Below are 21,845 nucleotides of genomic sequence, written 5' to 3'. Positions count from 1 at the left end.
TAGGTTAGATAAATGTCTATCAGGGATGGTCTAGACAGTATTTGGTCCTGCCATGAGGGCAGGGGACTGGACTCGATGACCTCTCGAGGTCCCTTCCAGTCCTAGAGTCTATGAATCTATGAAAATGAATCTATAGACTCTCGCCGCCGCTCCCGCTGCCTGAGGGGCGCGCTATAGACTCTCGTCGCCGCTCCTCTGCCTGAGAGGTGTGCTATAGACCCCTGCCAGCGTCCCTTTTTCCGCTAATTCCCTAGTGACAGATGGCGTGACGCAGACTGGCCAGTGGGACAGTAGCTCCCCACCGCCCCCTAGCAGCTCGGTGGGCCAACTGATGCAAGTCACGCTCTGGTTAAGTCATGTCCCTTCATTGAAATATTTGTGGCAGGAATTTGTGGAAAGCAAGTTAAATACAAACAGGACAAATTAAGTTTCCCAACATGTGTATCTACATAATCACTAGTGGATAATATTTTGTAAAATCCTGGCTGATACTCTATATCATATTGGACAATTAAAAAAAAATATCTAAGACTCAGACAAAATGAAGTAGCTACTGTCTGGGGATTTAATTAAAAGTCTTCATTTTCACCTACATTAATGTATAGTAATTGAATCAAGTACTCATCTACTATGTATCAGATGATGCCTTGTTTTTGCTATTTCTTTTTCTGTCCTGGTTTCGTAAGTGGAGGAGAAATTGACTTAGTGAGGGGTTCCAGGTTTATTATAAAGTTAGCATTAAAGGGAACAGAACTACATGGAAGAACTTCTGCTTAATTGACGTGTAGTAGAAATTATGTTGCTCACAACTTTGGTGTGTCAGTGAAGAACCATGTTATATTATGAACTTTAGGACAGGAGAGTCCAATTTGCAGCATGCTTCATTGTTATTTATTATCTGTATTACAGCAGTGCTTAGAGGCTTGAACTAAAATCAGGACCCCACTGCCAGGTACTGTACATACACATAGAAGGAGGTAGTCCCTGCCACAAAGAGCTTACAATGTAAGTAGACAAGGCAGAGAAAAGGTGCGTATTTCATTCACAAAGTATGAAGCTGAATGCAGTAAAACTTAAACGCTGTGGACTTCTCTGTCCATGTGACTGAGTTGCTTCCAGCCTAACCTCCCATCTAGACAGGTTCCTGTTCCATTGGTGTCCCTCAATAACAGCCCCTCTCAGGAACATTGGTCTTCTAACTCCAGTTCCACTGATCATGACACAGTGGGAATAGAGAAGAATTACTATGCTTATTTTACAGATGGGAGGTACAGAGGTTAAGTGAAATTTCCAATCTCAGACAAAGGAAATCTGTGGCAGAACAGGAGACTGAAACCAGATCTGCTGAGTTCAAGTGTAGTGCCTTAACACAAGATCAGCCTTCTTCTGCTTGGTATACTTATCCAGCCCATGTGACATATTAGACACTGAAGAATGCAAACTTTCATTAAATATTTTATAGATTAACGATTTTTAAGATCATCTTCTTCACAGGAGCAGATGTAGTTACAGGGTTGGTGTGAACAGCTGGCATTCACCTCAGTGGGTTAACTCTGAGACCATAACTGCACTCACATACCACACTGAGTGCAGGAAAAGACCCTAACTAGAAATGAATAATGATGACTCATTAAGGGCCAGCTTTTCAAATAATGTAGGCACCTGATTGCATATCTAATTTGTGCAGGTAGTAACTGCACATGTAAATGGCCAGCCAGGTGAAGGACAGAAACAGTGGTAGTCTTAATAATGTTCTGTATCATTTCCCCCACTTGAGGGATGCTGAATGCAATAGTGTTAATGTAGGTGTGATTGTGCCACTGAGTCTATAGGGAGTGGTGATGCAGAGCTGCATTACCTCAGAGAGGGCACTAGGAGTACCCTAGAGCTTTTGGGTATACAGAGATTGTGTACCAGCTACTTACACCTCTTGGAGCGGGTGCAGCTTACTCTTCCTGTATGGCTGTTAATCACTAGGAAGCAGACATATCATCCTATCTCTATTCCCTCTGGGGACTCACCTGACCTCAGAATAGCAGGGATGGAAGAGTCACTGCAATCCCAGTGTGCAGTGGCTGTGATCCTACTTGGGCCTTGGGTGGGCTGTGCAATGGTGGGATAGTCTGTCTGTGCTCTCTCTGCTCCCTAACTGCACACCTGTGAAGAGCCAGGCAGCATCTCCCCTACAAGTTTAGTTTCTGCATAGGAGCCATATTCTAGCCTTGATTTGTGGGCAAACCTCCCATTGATGACTGTGGGATTTCAGGTGCAGATTGAGAGTAATGTATAGCCTAACCAGGAACACAAAGTCATAATTAAGAATGTAAATCAGCCCTCTGCAAAAGGAGTTTGACACCTCTGCTTTAGGGCAAAAGTTTCCTCTGAGATCCACATGACAGATTTTGATTCCAGTGCTCTGCTTTCCTGGACCTTGACAGATCATCAATTGTGCAGAACATCAGAACTGGAAACCACTATGCCCTAAGAAATACATGCTGCCCTCCGTCCACACTTTCAGCTCATACTGATCGAGGATCCAGGGAAGGCTATGTATGGCCCTAAACTTTCACCTGGGTTTGATCATTTGAAATCAGTAGAAGCCGGCACAGGGAATGGGAACCTGGAGTGAATGAGCATAACCCTTCTGAGATTCACCACTCCTTTTTCTGAATGGCAATCATGTCTACAGTTGTGCAAAATATTCTTACACAATGTTTTTTTATTAATAGTCTAATTAAGCAAATGGTTTATTATCTCTTCATCTGTGTGACTCCTCTACAGCTAATATACCATGTCATCATTTAGATCCCTATAACAAGGAAGGCTAACCTACAAAGCTAACTGCTTGTCATAGTGTAAGAACTGCTGTCTTCAGTATTCATGTGTTCGAGTTCTGACAAGCGTATCACGAATATTGCTAATTCAGGTGTGTGAGCCCCAGTGTTCTGGCCAACTTCCAGCTTGGGTAACTGCATTCTCCCAATCTAAATCCTCTTTGCGCAGCAACATGGGGGACTAGAAACTCTGGGGCTCCTCTCTCCACATTCCTTCCCTTCTGCCTAGTGAATGTGAAGTCCAGTTCAAGGCTGCCATCTTCATATTCAAGCTCTCCAGGGGATTGGCCCTAGCTACGTGAGAGATCACACCACAGCCATGACCTCCAGTGACACCTGTGTTCCACTGGAACAATGAAACTGTCAACCTATAGGAGTGAGCACCAGTGGAGAGTTTTCCTGGGAGTTGGAGCTAGGTTGTGGGACTCCCTCCCACAACAGATAAGAGCAGCCATGACCTCATTGCTTTCAGATGCAAATGAAAAATTCCTTTCTTCAGATTAACTTTCCCACAACAAGCTCATCACACAGTCTTACACACATGGGAACAAAATTCTGCTACCTTTCAATCTACTCCTGTAGGTGGAAATGGGACAGAGCATTTTGTTTCTCTTTTATTTAACTGGGACACACCCAGATCCTTTGGCGGAGAGGGCTATCAGAGCGTATAGAGGAAGAGAGAGAATATTAATTTATTTAAATGTAGACGAGCAACAATAAGTACCCAGACAGTTCACTGAGGGCTTTCAGAAAATGTAGAACCCACAATAATACAGTGTAATTGGTATATAATGAATACAACTCATAACAATAAATAAAGATGGATATGGTGTTCGTCTTTACTTCCCTTCAAAACAACTCTGTAATGCTGCTGGGTGCTGTGAGACAACAGCTGAGTCCCTTCCCCTCCCCTCATCCTAGTTGGCTGCAATTAAATGGTGGTGCTTACTGTACTTATTATTTAATTAATAAATCCCTGTATCAGACAGGACTGCAAACTGAAATTCCATGCCCAAACATCTCCGAAGTCTGGAAACACTTGGATAAAGATTGTGTCTTTGTAGCTCAGGTCCATGTTAATAAAATTGCTCATAGTTATAACCGTCTGTTGGAATGGGGCCTAGTTTGTGTGTTATGAAATTAGAGAGCACTAGATGAGTGCTAAGTATTGTTACTCTTATTTCATTATTCTTATTGTACTTAATTTGTAAAGTGCTCTGGGTTCTTGGGGTTGGAAAGCGCTTTATAAATATTATTAATTATTATTATTGCTATATAATCTATATAATAAGATTCCAGGAATGTTACTCTGTGTGCACTCTGTAGCCTAAAATGTCTGAGTCAATGTGAAGCAATGGAAATGGCTACTAGCATGGCTGAGAGGTCTTTTTGTTCAGAATATCACCAGGCTGAATGATCACTGGATTTTGCAGTCTGTCACCATCCAGTTTTTAGGTTCTCAGACATTTTGACTTATGAATTACACTCATGCATTCCACAGCTACAGTAAGGCATGTATTGATGCCATGCCAAGTGTCTTAGACCATTGTGATATCAGAGGTAACTCAAGCAATCACTACATTTACTCTACAGCTAATTTGCGTGCAACAATTTCATTGGTTGTATAGAGAAGACTGCAGAAATGGCGATTACTTGGCCCAAAAATCCCCAAATGGCCACCTGCCACCTGCACAAATTGACACAAATCTCCCAGAACAAAGTCCCTACACACAAATCAACATAACCACCTCCACGAAAACAGCCAGTATAGACAATAACCCCCAATACACCTAGCCCCTCACCTAGCACACACACTCATTTGCTACCTGCACAAATCCAAAAACTCTCCCAGCACTACACAAATCAACACAACCACCCACACAACACTGCAACCAACACACACATATTAAACCCAAATGTCACTCTGAAGCCTAAAATGCCTGTCAAGTCACCACGAAGAGAGAGAAACAGCTAAAAGCATGGCTAAATTCTCTTTCTCTTTAGAATATCACCAGGTTCAATCATGACTTTGGTTTGCAAACTGTTATTGTTCAATTTTTAAGTTCTCAATTAATTTTGGCCTTTTTACTCATATAACTTTATGACTTACACCTGTACAACAGTACAGGCTTTCAGCTACTAGTGTAATGATAATTATTAACAGTAGGTCTAATTCTGCCTTTTTTGAATTCAGTCGCAGACCTGCCATTGCCTGCTGGGAGCAGAATTTGGCCTCACATCTTATAACTTGTCTTTTTCTTGTAGATTAAGGCATGCATATCTTAATATCACAATCTAAAATAAACACAAGGTTTTAACTGTACATTTAAAGTGCCTCTGTTTCCCATCACAATTATATATTTGCATGGGATAGACCGGAGGGCAAACAGTTCTGGCACTCACTCAGTGCTTTTGTATATGTAATTCTGTGAAGTAAAAGGACAGTCCCATGCATGACCTGTTCTTCTGGACTCTCCTAAATCAAATTCCAGCCTCAGGTAAATTTTTTTGCTCATATGAAATATTTTGGGGGTGTTTTTCACATTAGCTCCTCCACCTCTTACTTTTCTCTGACATGTACAAACTGTTTCATTGGATTCTTAGTATTGACATAAAAATGCAGCTGAGAAAACACTGAAGCTGTTTTAACAACTGCAGTGTTAAGAAGTAAAGTAAACTAGAAAGTAGTTATTACACTAGTAGCTTCCTCTTTAAATCAGTAATGGGAGGGAGTGAGAGAAGTGAGAATACTTGGTAATTAGATTCTCTCCTTCACCCTAATTACATTACCAATAAATCAGCTATGAAGATCTGTTTCTTTTTAGTTTTCCTGAGTTTAGCTCTTGTCTGAGAAGCTGTAACAACAGAGCTGCAGTAAATATGATTAACCTATACTTAATTACTCTGGTATTTCAACTCTATCCTGTAGATTCCAGGCCCACCACAGGCTTCTCATGCTTAGAAACCATACCCCCTGCCAAACCCAGGGGAGCATAGAAACAGAGAGATCCATATTTGAATGTGGTAAGCTAGTCCATAATTATGTACATTGTTTAAGTAAAAGTGCAGAAGGCTTTACATTAAGGAATAATTTGGCACACAAAAGAGTCTGATGGAAAAAATTAACTTTTCCTTAGCATGCTGCATTGCCCCATATTCTTTCTTTTTATTCTGTTCTTGTTCTGTCTTTTTAGTGTTGTTAAAAGACCGGTGGATTTAAGTTTAGCAAATGCTTCATATAAATTCTGTTCTCCAAACTCTGTAGTTTAGTAATCTTAGAGTCTCACAATTTAAATCTCTTGAGGCTCTGGCATGCCATGTGTGTACTGTGTATCTTTTTTTAAAGAAGGAGGAACGACATTAGCATTATATACAATCATGTGCTGGTTGTGTACTGTATAGTGACACTTTGTACTTATGTAACACCTTTCAACAAACATTGATTTACAAACATTACTGAATTAAATGTCACATCAACTCTGTGAGGAAGGAAGTATTAGCTCCATTTTACAGATGTGCATATGGAGGGATAGAGAAACCTGCCTTAAAAAGAGAAAACAATGAAAAAAGAATCACCAGAAACCACCAGAGACTCTTTATTGTTCTTGGTCTGAACTGAAGTTAGTGCAGAACTATTTCAAAGAAATGTGATAGATTAACACTTGCCAGTGGATTGCTATTCAACTCTTGAGCTGTTGAAACTGAACTGTTGCACAACACATTGAGCAGCAATGTAATAACGCACTGTATATCATATTTGGCTTACCATGGGATTCCAGGTGAGTTAATAACAGATGATGGCTCTGTAATGGGGTTTACAAACCCCATACTGAGCATGAACAATAAGGGAGAGGAGAGTCATTCCTGCTATTACAGGCAATCAGGCTGACCACACCCCTGCACAGCTGCCGGAACTTCCAGTTGTTGATACATGCACCCACAGCTATGACCAATAAAGAAAACAAGCCCAACTGTAAAGGGAGGAGAAAGAAATAAGAAAAGGAGGCAGAAAGGCCAGGGATAATAAAGGGGCAACAGCTCCATGCCAGGCTGCCTCTCAGAAACTGACAGGCAGAAAAAGGAGATTGCAAGCCCTGGAGTTTAAGGGCTGAAAGACTCAATTTAAATTAAGAGGTTATAGACTGGTCAAATTATAGCTGAATTGAAGCGACTAGTTATGAAGAAGCTGGGACCCTAGATCAGTGGTGGGCAACCTGCGATCTGTCAGGGTAATCTGCTGGTGGGTCTCGAGACAATTTGTTTACATTTGCTTGGCCTCCCGCAGCCCTCAGTAGCTGCAGTTCACCATTCCCAGCCAATGGGAGCTGCGGGAAGTGACAGCCAGCACATCCCTGTGGCCCATGCTGCTTCCCACTGCTCCCATTGGCTGGGAACGGCTAACTGTGGCCACTGGTTGCTGCGGGTGGATGTGCCTGCAGATGGTCAGTGTAAACAAATTGCCTGCTGGCCCGCCAGCGGATTACCCTGATGGCTGTGTGTGGCCCACCATTGCCCCAGATAGGCTCCACCAAAAGCAGCTGATAATCCCACAATTCACGTTTAGGCACTGGTCTCTGATGTATCAATTCAAACACACTAAGTTATGAGTTACCAGAAAAATCAGTACAAATGGTAAAGAACATAATTTAACAACCCCCCTCCAAAAAAACCAAAACAACAAAAACTTGGTGGATTTAGAGTATTCATACTGAGCGCTATTAGACTATCACAGCTTACCTCACAATGCTTTCAAGGCTCACCGGTGCAAAGATTTATGGGCAGAAGGACGAAAACTTTTGTGTTAACACTTAATAAGCTTTTTGGATAAAATACCCATTGAAGTAGTTAATATATATATCAGGAAACTGGGACAGAATAAATACTAGCAGAAGGATGCCAAACAGTTACCCCAATATGCAAGTGGGAGAGGAAGGTAGATTTCAAACGGAAAGCAGCTGGCAGCAACCTGCCATGGTGACTGTTGTATCGTCCAGACCAAAGTGTTGACAAGGCCCCAGGGTCAGTCCTACCAAAGGCATGGGAGACATCTCAACAAAACCAAGGAGGACACTGACTCTTTGTTTCTTGAGGACCTCCAGAGTGCCCCAGACTGTACGCATCTACTAACAGAAGTATTACATACCTACCCAATCATTGAAAATAAAACCAGGAGCAGTAAACACCAATGGCAAGTGGCAGATCCACCTCAGGGGCTGAATGAGCCACTGGCAAGGATCTGATCTGTGATCTGAAAGCAAGAAGTGCCAGTGTGACCAGAAAGCCACTGATGTCCATAGACTGTCATTATCAATGAATGTCCCATAAGAGGAAAAACAGTCCTCTCATCTGACAGGGGTTCTCATTACCTGTACTGAGCTCAGTTCTAGACATTTTTATTTGTATATTTGTATGAGATTGTGATGGTTGTTCTTGACTGATGTTATATTTTATTTGCATTTGATTTTTAAAAGAGGATGGTGGGGGACAAGGCTTAGGTGTAAGAGTAGCCACCGGAGACAGGTGTTATCAACCCATGCCATATAAGAGGGAAATAGTTTTCTGTAGCCCTTTTCCATATCACATATCTCTTACTAGCTCCTCTCCAGCATCTCACAGATTGGCTAGCACAATGGAGTACCGGTCTATGACTCAGGTTCCTAGATGCTGTCACAATACCAATAAATAATAATATTACAAATACTACCAAAGATCAGCAATTTTTCAATTCTGAATTGCAGGCTGAAAGATTTTAGAGACAAATATTTAGAATGACCCCAACTGGGTGTCCTCTTCTATGCTCATAAATTGCTGGTGCAAACAATGAAAGTGTAGATAACTTGCCCATTTGCAGGCACAAAAAATACAGACCCGTGTCTGGAACTCTGGTTTGAGAACATTCATTCATGGTCACTAGCAGAGATTTTCAGTCTGTCCCTCCCAGACCTGGCCTTGACAGCAGCAGTAGGCTCAGACATGACCATGCTAATGAGAGAAGATGCCTATCTGCTTAAGGGACATCTTGATTGCAGCCAAATCAAAAACAACTCTGAAAACTGTCTCTCTCACTTTACCAAAAGCACTGGAATTCATGATAAACACAGAAAAATCCATTCTAGTCCTCTTTCATGGCTTAGCTTGCCTGGGATTTACAGGGAATGCCACATTCCCTGATTCTATATGTTCTCTTGTCCAAAAGGGAAACCATTACAGGCATATTGGGAGATGTCAGCCCTTCTGCCACACAAATATATTTAGCAAGGCAGCTGGGGACCCTAATAGGTTTGGTCCCTGCCTTTATCATGTCCAGTCTCAATTACAGAGGTCTACAAAGTTGCTTGATAGAGGCACAGAGAAATATGGAACCAGGTAGGTATCAGCTGTGAGCCTGTGTCAGTCTGTTTTGGCTAGACCTATTGTGAGGGACAAAAGCCTGCTAGATCCTCACCCCTTTCTGGACTTGATGCCTCCAGAAATTTTCAAGATGAATGCCTCAAGTTTGGTGCCTTTTTTGGACAACAACAGGAGTGAATTGTGGAGTTGTCAGAGTTTCCATTCAGCATAAACATCATGGAGCTCCGAGCAGTCTTGGGAACTCAAGGCTCTTCAGGCTACAGAAGTACAGATATTGTCAGACAGCTGCACCATGGTGTCTTCTTTCTCCCAAGGTGGGTGGCTGTGGGGGTGCTGGGGCAAGAAACCAGTTCAGAGTGGAGGACAATTCTGGCCATACAAATGTAGCAGTTCTAGTCAGAGCTGACCTAGTTATTTCAAGGTGGGTCAATTCTCATTTTAATTTATTTATTTGAGTTTGAATAGATTAACACAGAAGAGGACCTATCCCGGGTGTCATCAGTTAAATAGATAATATAAAAATCATTACAAACTCAAAGTGACTAGCACATTTACACTTCCCCGCTGCCCCTACATACCCACCACCAGTCAGCAGAAACATATTGAGAATCATATAAACATCTCCTCATCCTTCACATTTTCCCCTAATACCTCAGCTTCCTCAGGCATCCCCAAACAGATGGGTGCTCCTCTCCCCAAATGTAGTCAACTGTGGTCACATCACCATTCACAGGGATGGCCTGAGGAATTTAAGGAGGGATGCAAGAGACCTTGGTTCTCAGTCTTGTTCCAGATCCATTGTCTCAGGCTCCTTCTCCTGCCGTTGTATCAGAGGCTACAGTGGCTGTTTAGCAGAGGAGCCAGCTCAGATTGGCCTGTGTGCAGGTGGCACAACCCCCAACAGTTAGAAATGGGATTGGGATATAGTGGTGCAATTAAATAAATTCTGGCCTGTAGATAATCTTTTAAAAATACACATATAGCAATTTTCCACCAACAGAGTCCTAACTTTCTCTTCAAACTTAACTACATATTGCACCACTGAAGTTCACACAGTTTTTGGGTTGGAGGGCTCTAGCTAACTGTCACAGACCAGAGGGGAGAAGAAAAATTTTGATGAAGGACATTGGGGCAAACCCTTGCCTTTATGAAAAGTGCACTGGCATCGTTAACAAAGCAGACCAAGCCTCTATTTTTAAGATTTCAGCTAAAAGATTCAAAACCCAGTAAACTGCACAGTAATCAATTAATCTAACTTACTGGACTGAGGGGCTGAGCTGAGTCTCTGGGTTCCAGGGAGATCAGGCATTTCAAATCTGATGCATAGTCTACTAAGATAGCGCCTCTGGCAGGCGGGGAAGAAAGATTGTAATATAAACGTCAGTACTGCAGATGTCATACTGTGGGCATGGGAAGATCCTCGAGAGATAGTGTCTATTTGGAAAGAAATGTGCCATAACAGCTTAAATCCAGGTACTGTCCCTGAATTTCTGTGACTGCACTGAAATTGTAGGAAACACAGGCTATGTTTTGTGCTGCTGAAACCCCATGCAATTCCAATGATTTTAATGGTAATACATGGGTTGTAAGTCAGCACAAAATTTGGCCCATTATCTGACTATTTTCTTTAACATTTGTTCTCTAAACGCAAATATGCAAAACTGTCATGAGAAAAGGAAACGGGATATTTTGTCAAGAAGTCAGAGGTCAGTCCCTGTCTTAGACTCATTGTCTGTCATGGTATGTACAGTGTGTCACTTTTCAAGTACTTAATATACAATGTTCTAGGAAAAGGCAGGAACATTATGTCTGATCTTAAACATGTGAAAACCTGGGTATTATTTATATGCACAGTGAGGTCAAATATAATAGTATGCAGATCAAACCATCTAACATTGTTAAACAAATAAAAGATAAATAGATTTAAAACAAAATTATCAATGGATGTGCCAGCCACATACTACTACTTTTCTGCTGCTGCGACTTTCCCAGTGTAAGTGGAGAACAGTATTTGTTGGTAATTTCATCTTCACTTCTTCTACAGAACATTGCACAGAGTCCAAATTTTTTCCCCCTAACAAGAAACATTTAAAAATAAGATAATCAGAACTGTTATAAATAGCATATATCTAGTGCTACTTACCTACCATACAGGAGAGAGGTTCTCATGTTTCTGATGGGGGTGATTTGAATTTTACAAAATGCTATAGGGAGATAGCTTTTTGAGCAGGAATGTGAGAACTAGCCAAAATGAGGTAGCAACCAATTCTAGGCATGGTGAGGTGGATAAGTCTTGGTGGGGAGGCTCCCCACAGGGCATTCCTGGGATCAGTTCTTGGTGGATTGGGCAGGGATCTTTCACCTCCTGCCCAAGAGAAGTAGACAGCTGTTCTACCCCCCAAAATTCATAGAGGCCCTGGCGTATGCAGCAGGCCAGGGCCATCTACACAGAGGCATCTCTGTGCTATTTCTGGAGTCTCCTGTTCCCAAAGTGTGCAATGCAGTCGGAGATGACTTTTCAAGTAATCCCCAGCTGGCAGCTGCCCCAGGAGCCCTCTTTAAGGAAGGTTTCCCAGAGCACTAAATTAACTTTTCTCAAGCTGTTTCACTACGGCAGCCCTCAGCCCTGTTTGTGGCTATCTGCAACCCTAGTGGCAACTCCACAGAAGACTGTCTAGGCTAGGGCAATGGTAGAACTCAAGCTGGGGGAAGATGTGTGTGATGGGACCATCTGCATTCTTTCGACTGGAGAACTCAATGGTCATGCACAGTGCCATGTGCTCCAAGAAGCCAGGTGGTTGGGCGGTTCCCCTCTGACTCTTTGGGAGGTGAAGCCTGCACTGTGCTCCAGCAGGTTTTGGCCCACTTTAAAGCCTTCTCTTCAACAGCAGCTCAGGAAATGAACAGACACACACGTACCTTCTCCTAAATTACAAGGCACCTCATGGTAATACTGCCCTGGAATAAAGATTTCCTATCTTAGGTCTTGGCCATGTTCATCTCTGGAATAAACACTCTTCCTCTGACAACAAATGCACATTATACAGTCTTTGTTTTTTTAATTCCTTCCTTTTTTAAATTATCTGGTAGCTCTTTGGGGCAGGGACTGTCTTTTGCAATGTATTTGTACAGCACTTAACACATTCGGGCCCCAATCTCATTTAAGGCCTCTAAGCACTTCTAAAATACAGATAAAAGTCTAGTAACGGTATTGCTCTCAGAGAGGCCTTGCCAACTCTCTCATACACCTGCTGAGAGCCAGCATCTTCAAGTCCCTGGCTCTGGGCATGTCTACACTTACCGGGGATCGATGCTGCTGTGATCAATGCACTGGGGGTCGATTTAGTGGGTCTAGTGAAGACCCACTAAATCACCTAAGATTGCTCTCTCGTTGACTCTGGTACTCCACCAGAACGAGAAACATCAGGTAAGTCGACAGGAGATCATCTCCCATCAATGCAGCGCAGTGAAGACACCGCAGTAAGTCAACCTAAGCTACGTTGACTCCAGCTATGTTATTCATGTAGCTGGAGCTGCGTAACTTAGGTCGACTTATTCCGGTAGTGTAGACAAAGCTGCTGTCTTTTCTAGATCTTTTATGGTTAAGCAAGATTACCCTTCCCCCCGCCCCGAAAGCCTGGCCAAGGCAGTTGAAAGGACTTTCCTTTTTGTTTGGGATGAATGAACCATTTTGGTTGAAATAAGAACTGGCCTATCCCTTTGTAGAAGCACTGAAGCAAACTAAAGCAAAATATTTTTGGAATCTAGAACCTGTCTGGTTGACTCCTTTGCTTTTTGACTCTTTTCCTGTGCTGGTGCTGCTGTAGCTCCTTATCTTTCAGACACTGAACACAATCTTATTATGTACATAATGTGGGCCCAGTTTTGGGCTCCACCATAGCATAAAAAGGCTGCAAACTTTAGAGCTCACCTGAACCTTAGAGCTCACCCCCAGTACAAGGGGCGGATAGCATGAGGCCAGTGCCACATTGCATGGCACACTATGCTCTGCCTGTAGGCAGCGGTTGTAAATTAGAGCAGCTCCTGGAGTCCCACTGACTCCCTGACCAGACCCAAGTCCAGGAGGTGCAGAGGTGATGTAAAGCCATTTTCCCCCTTCCCCTCCTGTATCTTCTGAGAGGTGCTCACAGAATCTGGCTCAGTATCTGTTAGTGTATGGCGGTACAAGTTTGAAAGGAATACAGCCTATACTGCCAGAGATTAGTTGTTTTGTATAATAACCAACACTGACCTCACTAGTCAAACAAGGATGAAGCCATGGCAGTATAACTCCCCTTCACCTTAGGGATGTAGAGTGGACATTGCAGAAACAGACATTCTGCCTTTAGATCAGATTGTGGTAAATTGCTGAACTTTGCCCATTGGGAGTCCCATAGCCTGAGCTGTTGCTACTTCACAGACAGCTTGTTGGGGCTGAGAAAACACCACTTGTACCACACGTGGTAAGGGCATGTGAAGGATAGCAAAAATGCATCTGTTTCTATCCAGATAGAGATGCATGAAAAAGTCTACTTTGGTAAATACCTACCATAGACTCATAGACTTAAGGTCAGACGGGACCATTATAGTCATCTAGTCTGACCTCCTGCACAATGCAGGCCACAGAATCTCACCCACCCACTCACCATGATGTAAGAGGGTCTCTGAATTCCTGTCATCACCCAAAAGCAAATTTCAGATACTTTTATGAGAAAAACATCCTCAAACCTGACTTAAAGAGCTACTTGAGGATTCCCTTGGTAGGGGGAATAAAAAGGGCCAGCTGGGTCACCAGTCCTTGACTGATGGATCAACTCCTTAGGGCTCTGGGCAGCCTATCTGGGACTAGGCTGTTGGACAGTGGCCTTTGTCTCACAGGAACATAAAGGTGGCTTAAAGCCATCTTTGCCCTCCCATCCAATTCTGCACTGAGCATAGCCTTGGCTGGAACAGAGAATCTAGCCCTGAATTTCTAAGAATGACTTAAATAGCAAAATCTGTAAGAGCAAGATAAAGACCTTTCAATCACACAGCATCTTTGGCCTTAGCTTGGGCCCTTGTCTCCTCTCATGATGATTACGAATTGTGCCACTAGTCCTTATCACTTAATAAATATTGAAATACTATCTGGAAATGTGAATTCATTTGAAAACAAAATAGAAAAAATTCCCACTGAAAATGATCCTTTAAGAATTCAATGTCATCTTGCTAGATACTCAGTGATACCCTAATCTTTGAACTTAACTGAAAAAGTGTGAATCTTGTGGCTGATAATAGCAATGTCATTATTTTAAAGATACAAATGTTTAATGTACAATAACGAGTCACATAATGGATGTCCAAATAAATGATGTTTTCCTCAGTTTTACATTCCCAGAGGCACAGAAAGTATTGGTCACTTTGACACTGTAAGCAGCCAGGCAATTACAATGATATACTCTAAAAAGAGGAGATTTTATTCAAGAAAACACATTTAAACAGGCCCAGAAATACCCTGTATTTTCCATCTCTGTCTTGAAAGGCATTCAGTTTCCCTCCAACCCATGGAACACACATTAAGTTAGGATGCAGAGTTCATGACAACTGGTTTTGGTTAGCTTATTCTTCAGTATAGCAAAACAAGCATACAATCTGAAGGAAAAAAAAAAACACAACAGGAAGCAGGCATGCATAAAGGATTTCTTCTTTCCATGAAAATAAATTGATTAATGAAATCTAGTATGAAGGAGGTGTCATGCCCTTTAAATATTAGATTTCATTATACTTAATAGATAGTAGGCTTCCGAAAGGGGATACCTCACCTCTGCCTGCTCTTATGGACACAAATATTTCATGTCCTTGCGGTGATCAAAGATGCAAATGCCTTGTGTAACCGAATCACTGAGCAGGGAGAAGCATTTTCCTGGACAAATATGTTCTCAGGCAAGAGCCTCTACTGATACAGGGGACAGCAGTCCTCAGGGGAAATAGCAGGTGGGAGGAGTAAGCAGTCAAGGGTGACCTGTGTTACACTGAGCCAATCATCTGTAGTATCCCTGCTTTCAAAGGCTAGTATCAGCTACTGTGGATCTTTTGGCTGACCTGCCTTTTCTTTCCAGTGGTGAAGGTAGAAAATGAGTGCCATGTTAGGGCAGGTGATAAATAACTCTGCTGGTTAATAATAAAGGAAAAATACCTATTAAATGTAGTTGCTTATAATTAGGAAACAGTAAAGAAATGTATTTATTTAGAGATAATTGAAGATTAATTCATCCTCAGTATAAAAGAAAATGATTCTTTTGTAACGAATGTATGGTGTACACAGTCTGACTGGATATATACAGCAGTAATATGGCTAAGGTCTGATTCTTCTCCTACCCTAATGTAAATCAGGAGTAATCTATTTAAATCAATGGGGTTACAGCCGTGTAAATATAAGGAAAGAGTGGAATTAAGCCTGAGGAGAAGACACCTAATTTGATTTCCTCCAAGGATTATTTCTCTCCTCTCTCTCTGCACTGCAATGAAACAAGCAAGGAAGTGAGCTCCGTATTTGGTGCTGAGAAGAACAGATCTGCTACAATGCTAGCTGTCGAAAAAATCTGGTTTGCGGGAAAGAAAAAATAATCCAACTGTCAGGGCAATTCTGTGTTCAAATCCCACTCTAGCCAGTTTATGCACCATATGTCTCAACATACTGAAAAGGAAGCTGAGATAATTGAAGCCCTGAATGCACAGACTAAAAACATTAGCAAAAGACTGGTCGACAGAACTCATGAGATCCAGGTTCTATTTATATCTATCTACACTTGCTCTGTGACCATGGGCAAGTCACTTAGGGCTAAATTCCAGGGGTGGCAGGTTTGTAGAAATTTTGGTGGTGGCCAGAACCCCCCCTCAAACTCCATCCCCCACCAGCCTAAGGCTCTGGGAGGGAGTTTGGGTTGGGGGAGTAGGTCTGGGGTGCAGGCCCTGGGGCAAGGGATTGGGGTGCAGAAGGGTTGCAGGGTGCAGGCCTTGTGAGGGAGTTTGGGTGCAGAAGAGGTGAGAGGTTGAGCTCTGGGAGGGAATTTGGGTGGGGGAGGGGGTCTGGGGTGCAGGCTCTGGGATGGAGTTTGGGTGCTGAGTGCAGGCTCTGGGCTGGGGAATCAGGTGGGGATACAGGATGGGGTAAGGAGTGCAGGCTTTGGGACTGAGTTTGGGTGTAGGTTCTGGGCTGGGGCAAGGGGTGGAAGTGCAGGAGGGGATGAGGGGTGCAGGCTCTGGGAGGGAGTTTGGCGGCAGGAGAGGGTGCGTGAGAAAGGGATGTGGGTGCAGGCTCTGGGACGGAGTGAGAGCTGTGGGGTGTGGCTTGGGATGAGAGGGTTGGGGTGTGGGAGGAGCTCACGGCTAGGGCAGAGAGTAGGGGTACAGGGAGGTGAGGGCTCTGTCTGGGGCTGAGGATGAGGGGTTTAGGGTGTTGGAGAGGCTCAAGGCTAGGGCAAAGGGTTGGGTGAAGGGAGCTGAGGGATCTGGCTGGGGATGTGGGCTCTGGGGTGGGACAGGGCTGGGGATGAGTTTGGGGTGCAGGCAGGCTGCCCTGGGGCTGGGGCCAGAGAGGAGGACTCTCCTCAGTCCTCTTCCTGCTGACAGCAGTGAGCTCTGGGCTCCCCCCCCGCCAGCACCACATTCACCCCACACCACTGTCACTGCATGTGCTCCTAGGGCCCCTCTCAGGTTCAGAAAACCCCCTCACCTCCCCTCTGGTGGGTGCTGTGGGGGAGGTTGCCATCACATGTGCACCTCCTCCCTGCTGCTGCCGCTCACTGTAGCCTTACTGGGGTGGGGGTTGGGGCATCCCCTTGCCCAGCATGGGGTGAGAGTAGTGATTGCGGGCAGGGGGTCCCCCTGTGCTGGTGGAAGGTCCCACCAGAAAAAGAAAAGGACCTCCAAGGTGGAAGGGCAGGGGCAGGACAACTTGCCCTGTCATTGGTAGATGCTGGGTGCTAGGACCCTGTAGTGTCAGTTGATGCTAGAAGCCAGAAGAGCTGAGTCAGTGTGGAGCTGCAGGGGAGAAGCAGGGATGCTCAGGGGCCCTGGGAGGTGTGCAGGGGGCAGCAAGTGCTGGGGGACACTCAAGGGAGGTGCGGGGGGGGGGGAGACCTGCCCCCAAACATTGGTGCAGCTGGGCCCCTAGGCCCTGAATATTGCTGGAGCCCAGGCACCACGGGCCCATATAACTCGCCACCCCTGCTAAATTCCGATACCTGAACTCATGGTGAATAGTACTTGACTCCATAAAGAGTCTCACTAAAGTTGATGACACTATTCATGGACTAAGCTGCTGCTCGACTTGTGTGTCTTTGGCATGAAAATCTTGCCCATAAACTTTTAGTGCCCCCCTCTGTAAACTGGAGGTAATAATACACATTCATCAAGTATTTTGGGATGCACTAGATGGACTTGATCCTATTGCTATTCAAGTCAATAGAAAAACTCCCATTAACTTTCATGGAGCACAATTAAGTCTTATAAGAACAAAGTATTATTATTATTTGTGACACTCCAGAAGACAAAATTAAAGCCCCCTAATTAATCAACACTACAAAATTAGTCTGAACTTGAAAAAAATCTCAAACAAATTGTTTTTAGCAAGCAAAGTTCCAGTGATCAAATAAAATTAAAAAAAGAGAAAGAAAATCCTGGTTTTATCTTTGTTACCGAAGGCTAAAATGATTTCCTATGTATATTTTATAAGAATATTTATTTTGTTTATAGGCCAGCAGTAAGGATACTTTTTTCCTAATAAGCTCATGTCAAAACTCCAAAGTGAGTTTCTCATAACTGTAGCCTAAAGGATATAGTTTGTAAAAATGAAAAATGAACATATTATTTTTATATCAATAGTGCAGAGCATTGATCAATGCAAAACATCAACGTTTCTTCACTTTCACCATTATGAGAGTCAGGTTGCCCGGTCTGGGCAATGTGCTAGGATTCTGTCTTTAATATGGAGCTTTCAACTGCTGGGGCTACAAAATGACTCTCTGACAGCCAGCCATTAATTACCATCATCTGAGTCTAATTCATTCATCCCTTTCCCTCTCATGTAGAGGGACAGCTAGGGCTGAGGGCACTCAGGGAAATGTAGGCATGATTCCATATTCTTTATGCAGAGAGTGCTGCCTGCTACTTTGTTGGTTGCAGTGGCTTTAATTGAATTGGCTTGCCAATAAAGCTGTTGTCATTCAGTAAGTGAATTTGTTGTACTACTCTCACCACAGCTGCTGCATACAACCAGGCATTTCCTGAAGGCAAGCCAACGTTGCACTACCCTGGCTTGAGCTTTTTTTCAGTTGATCCATAATGCATTGCATAATATCCTTCAGGTATTTTTTCCTCTGGACCCGATCCTGCAAGGTGCTGAGCAGCTTCAACCCCCCTTGACATTAATGAGAATTGAAACTCTGTTTTGTTTAAGTCATTGCATGAAGTACACTGCACATCAGGAAACTGGACTCCTTTGCACTCTTCATCTAGCCCCCTTCTAGCAGGAGGAGATTCTGACCTAGAAGGGGTTCACAGAGGCCTGCATTATAATAATACATCAGAAGAGTGGGATTGGCTGTCCAGTGAGCACACTCAGTGCATGTGCTTTTTCAATTAACTGTCAGACTCTGACCTTTGTTACTCAGCGCTGGTCATAATAGAACATCATTGTTTCTCATTGTAAAAATAAATACAGAATATGACAGTTAATATATTTTACTAGTCAGACGCTTCCATTAAGAAGTCAAGCAATATTGATAAAATGGTACAGGGGTTTATTATACTGTGTGTAGGTTGTCTGACCAAAAATATTCTAAATTTCTACAGTTTATTTAACATTAGGAAAGATGGGGAGAGTGATTTATGAAGGCTGTAAAGTGATATTGAGAATGAAGTAAAATATCTAAAGGTCTAAAAAAGCATTACCTTTATTTTGCATTAAAGCACATGTATGAGCATATGCATGACACTTCAGGAAACTAGGCTACAAGGCAGCTTTCATTTATTCAGCTTTACCTTAGAGACGGACTTGAACCAAAGTTCCTGACCTGAACACCCTCATCCCCTCAGGAAGCTGAGATCTGAACATTATAACTGGGCTTTTTCTCTTGAATGGGTCAGAGCAAAACCTCAGATCTTAGCACCCCTGAACTCTGGGGAAGTTTGGATGCAGACCAAAACCTTGTGGCTCAGGTCCAAATCTATTTCAAATGAATGAAATTTCCCTCTTTTGTTGAACTGTATCCAAATGGTGTGAATTACCCAGAGGTGAATTTTTGTTTACAGATTTTTTTGGTGACTATATAAAACATAAGACTGAAGCCTGAGTGGTTTGTTCATTACATTAGATCCCCCAGAATGAATAAATATACAATCTAGGAATATAGACACTTTGGGTATTCTGAGCCCAGTTCTCAAATCAAGTAGATAAAAGTTAGGTACTTAAACAGCCGTTTATAAGCATTGAAGTGCTGTTTCAAGTGCCTAAATCACTTAACGTGAATCAAATGCTGGTTCCTAAATCAAACCATTGAAAGGCCTAAATCAGCACTTAGTTACCTAACATTGGTATTTAAGTGCCTATCTTCAGGCACCCACACTTGACAATTTGCCCCATCCTTGTTTATATCATCTGGATACCAGTGAATGAACAGAAGCTTATGGCAACATTTATATTTAGTGATTATTATCAATCTTGAAAATGACTGGAACTGGCAAAACTCCCAGTGACTTCAGTGATTGCACTCCAGGTTTTTACTGGTGGTGAATTCAACCAACAAGCAATTTCCATTTGCCTTAGGACAGCAGAACAAGAAGCAAATTGTGTGCACTTACTTTTACTTTTAAAATGATATGAAGTTATATGCAAATTAAGTGTGACCTCAGGCCTGTGGCAAGTTGCCAAGGAAGCCCATGGTGAGTCAAAGAGTGGGCACCCCAGCTGAAATGCCAGTCTTTAGACAGTGTGCCTTTCAACACTGCTCACAAAAGATTCATGGGATTGCTGCCAGGAAGCCAGGTATGGGTTAGCTCTCAGTGGTCATAATACAGGGTGCAGAATACATTCAGCCAAGGCCACCATTTCCCACTCTGTTTTTGTTGTCTCCATGGGCCCCAGTGGGACCACTCATGACAACAAGGTTTGTGGCATTGCGTTCTGTGTTTGCATCCATTAGCAGCATACCCCTGATCCAAAGCCAAGTGAAGTGAATGGGAGCCTTTCCATTGATTTCTGGCTTTGGATTAGGCCACTAGTAAGAAATGCAGGGATAATTTTAAATAGACAGGAACTGTGTTTCCATTGCTATTGTTTATATTAGGAAGGACACTTTAGATTTTATATTTTTGCTCAGCTTCTATTAATTCTTTCAGTTCTGGTTCAAGCAAATCCATAGTTTCCTGCAAAGCAATTGTTTGTGCTCTGCCCTGATGGGAAAGCCTAATTTAAGTGTGTAGCTTTCTTGTAAACCCTGTACTTTACTATGCCAGGTGGCAGATGAGAGACAGAATAGGGAAATAAGCAACATGTCCAGAACTGCACAAATAGTGTGTGTACATGCTTATGGAGATAGCTAGGAGGATAGGGGAAGAAGATTACCTGTTAGACAAGAGGAATAGAGGGACGTGTGACATGACCCATCCAGGGCAATGGCATAGAATGAATCATAGAATCATAGCATATCAGGGTTGGAAGGGACCCCAGGAAATCATCTAGTCCAACCCCCTGCTCAAAGCAGGACCAATCCCCAACTAAATCATCCCAGCCAGGGTTCTGTCAAGCCTGACCTTAAAAACCTCTAAGGAAGGAGATTCGACCACCTCCTGAGGTAACCCAGTCCAGTGCTTCACCACCTTCCTAGTGAAACAGTTTTTCCTAATATCCAACTTAAACCTCCCCCACTGCAACTAGAAACCATTACTTCTTGTTCTGTCATCTGGTACCACTGAGAACAGTCTAGATCCATCTTCTTTTCTGGTAGTTGAAAGCAGTGATCAAATCCCCTCTTTCTTCTCTTCTGCAGACTAAATAATCCAAGTTCCCTTAGCTTCTCCTCATAAGGCATATGCTTCAGCCCCCTAATCATTTTTGTTGCCCTCTGCTGGACTCTTTCCAATTTTTCCACTTCCTTCTTGTAGTGTGGGGCCCAAAACTGGACATAGTACTCTAGATGAGGCCTCACCAATGCCGAATAGAGGGGAATGATCATGTCCCTCGCTCTGCTGGCAATGCTCCTACTTATACAGCCCAAAATGCTGTTAGCCTTCTTGGCAACAAGGGCACACTGTTGACTCACATCCAGATTCTCATCCACTGCAACCTCGAGGTCCTTGTCTGCAGAACTGCTGCCTAGTCACTTGGTCCCTAGTCTGTAGCAGTGCATGGGAGTCTTCCATCCTAAGTGCTGGTCTCTGCACTTGTTCTTGTTGAACCTCATTAGATTTCTTTTGGCCCAATCCTCTAATTTGTTTAGGTCCCTCCGTATCCTACCCCTAACCTCCAGCGTATCTACCACTCCTCCCAGTTTAGTGTCATCTGCAAACTTGCTGAGGGTGCTATCCATGCCATCCTCCAGATCATTAATGAAGATATTGAACAAAACTGGCCCCAGGATTGACCCTTGGGGCACTCCGCTTGATACCGGCTGCCTACTA

This window comes from Chelonoidis abingdonii, chromosome 3, assembly GCF_003597395.2.
Source record: "Chelonoidis abingdonii isolate Lonesome George chromosome 3, CheloAbing_2.0, whole genome shotgun sequence".
NCBI classification, from domain to species: Eukaryota; Metazoa; Chordata; order Testudines; family Testudinidae; genus Chelonoidis; species Chelonoidis abingdonii.
Note: the sequence above shows the minus strand (reverse complement) of the source record.